The 2,732-nt window shown below is 44.9% G+C and overlaps 1 pseudogene; it reads left to right on the top strand.

The window, feature by feature from the left end:
* The first annotated feature begins 1,475 nt into the window (after positions 1-1,475).
* Positions 1,476-1,593, top strand: LOC126191791 (5S ribosomal RNA; annotated as a pseudogene).
* Positions 1,594-2,732: the final 1,139 nt, after the last annotated feature.

Genomic DNA, 2,732 nt, shown 5'->3' with positions numbered 1-2,732 from the left:
GACCACCTCAGACTAGCGACTAGCAACAACTAACTGCTACAGTTACACAGTTCGTACTGCAGTCAACACTGCTCTCTGGTCAGCGATTCTCATATCGCAGACAGCGCATACCTCTTACAACCACAACTCCATCCTGAGAAAATGGTGTCACCACGAATGACCGTATCTTTTGTCTCCATTGTCTTAGAAGGTTAAATATTTTACACTGCCACTGTACCGTAGACTTTGGTATTTGTCATCGATTTCAATTCGATACCTCTTCCTGCTCATGAGAAAAAGGTGTATTAACAGACGGATGGACAGCGGACGACGTATGTGATTTATTATAAATGAAAAAAATTCGTATTCCTTCCTTTACTTGTACTGAGAAACCTTACTTGCTGGCAAATTTTATGATTCTAACAAGGGAACCTCCCCATCGCACCCCCCTCAGATTTAGTTATAAGTTGGCACAGTGGATAGGCCTTGAAAAACTGAATTCAGATCAATCGAGAAAACAGGAAGAAGTTGTGTGGAACTATGAAAAAATAAGCAAAATATACGAACTGAGTAGTCAATGGGCAACATAGGCAACATCAAGGAAAATGTGAGCTCTAGAGCGCCGTGGTCCCGTGGTTAGCGTGAGCGGCTGCGAAACGAGAGGTCCTTGATTCAAGTTATCCATCGACTGAAAAGTTTAATTTTTTATTTTCAGACAATTATTATCTGTCCGTCCGTCCGTACGATGCGAGGTAACTGCGCCGTAGTATGGAGACGCCACACCTAAACAAACATCGAAACACACGACGTCAGTCGACTACAGCGCACGGAAGAGAGAGTATTCCTGCTAACGAGGCTCCCTGGCTGGCAGTTGACTATTCACTACTTTGGACGAGAGTGCATTAAATACGTGAGATATATTCAGTGGGCAATATGAATCCAGCAAATATAGCTCGCGATTTCAATAACAATCGCACGGTTTTGCGGTGCGGTCGCAAAACACAGGCGCTAAACTTATTACAGTGAACAGAGACATCACTGAACGAACGGACAGATCATAACTTTGCGAAAATAAAGAAAGTAAAATTTTCACTCGAGGGAAGAATTGAACCAAGGATCTCTGGTTCCACAGCCTCTCACGCTAACCACGGGACCACGGCGCTCCTAAGCTTGCAGTGTCCTTGATGTTGCTTATGTTGCACATGGACTACTCAGTTTGTATATTTTGCTTACTTTTTTTCATAGTTCCACACAACTTCTTCTTGTTTTCTCGATTGATCTGTGTTCAGTTTTTCAAGGCCTATCCACTGTGCCAACTTATAACCAAATCTGAGGGGGGTGCGATGGGGAGGTTCCCTTGTAAGTGGACGAGAAGTACACCATACGTTTTGATGAGAGAGTTTGCAGCTATCAAAATATGTGACTTAAACAGCCATATGTTTTGATACGATTGACTTAGAAGCATAAATTTTTTTACACCACCAAGCAACCGTAGAGCCAACGGCCATGCCGCAGTGGTAACACCGGTTCCCGTTAGATCACCGAAGTTCAGCGCTGTTGGGCTTGGCTAGCACTGGGATGCGTCAACGACGGGTCAGTCGAGTGCTGTTGGCAAGCGGGGCGCACGCAGCACTTGCGAGGGCACCACCGGTCACTAAAACTGACAACGGCCGGGAGAACGATATGCCGACCACCGTATCCGCGTCCGGTGACAGGGCGGCCGATCGGTACCGGTGTTTCTTTGTTTAAGGGACCGTAGATCACGGTACCTCTACCTGTTTCAGAGAACGTGGTCGTAACAGCCGCACTGGCAGAATGCGACACAGACAGATCGACACCGACTCAAAGGAAGGCCTCGGCGCTTGTTCGTGACGTCACGTCAGCTAGGCACGGCGAACGCCAGGTCTGTTGCGAGCATACTCATAATGGTGGTGTCTCCCTCTCTGACACAGGAAAATGTGAAACTATTGGCGGTAGTTGACCAACACACATTGTTCTGAGAGATTTCTGCAAGCAATTAATTGTGCAATTCATTACACTTCTTAACAAATAGTATACTCCTGAACTTAAATTTCCACCTGTTTTGTGCCGAGCGCTGGTGGCCGAGCGGTTCTGGCGCTACAGTCTGGAACCGCACGACCGCTACGGTCGCAGGTTCGAATCCTGCCTCGGGCATGGATGTGTGTGTTGACCTTAGGTTAGTTAGGTTTAAGTAGTTCTAAGTTCTGGGGGACTTATGACCTCAGCAGTTGAGTCCCATAGTGCTCAGAACCATTTGAACCATTTTTTTCCCACCTGTTTTAAGGATTGACATACTTCATGGGCCAGCAGCAACAGAATTCGTGCTTCTTTACCTTATTTGCAAATCTGAGGAAGTTACGTTTGTACTGGGTTGCTTTTACAAGAAACTGTGAACATATTGGTGCTCTTCTTTAGGTATCTTGGGTGACTGTGGGGTGAGGAGCACTGAATGTTAATGAAATATCTTGCGATTGTACATGTTGGGGGAAGGGGTGGGGGACAGAAGAAGAGGCAAAAGAGATATACTTGTTTTATCAAATAATTTTTTTTATCTTATAAAGTTTCTCCTTTCAGTTGCAAGAGGGGAATATTTATCTTTTCTAATGTGCATGTTTAAAAAAGTTTAAGCTCAGCAGTATTTTCCATGTATGAAGCTGTTTCCTGTTTAGAATTCCTTTCGTTGAAAACGACTGTAATCTAATGACTGTCAACAGCTGGACATTTACACATGT

The sequence above is a fragment of the Schistocerca nitens genome, chromosome 6 (genome assembly GCF_023898315.1).
Source record: "Schistocerca nitens isolate TAMUIC-IGC-003100 chromosome 6, iqSchNite1.1, whole genome shotgun sequence".
NCBI classification, from domain to species: domain Eukaryota; kingdom Metazoa; phylum Arthropoda; class Insecta; order Orthoptera; family Acrididae; genus Schistocerca; species Schistocerca nitens.
Note: the sequence above shows the minus strand (reverse complement) of the source record. Positions and strands in the feature narration are given on the sequence as shown.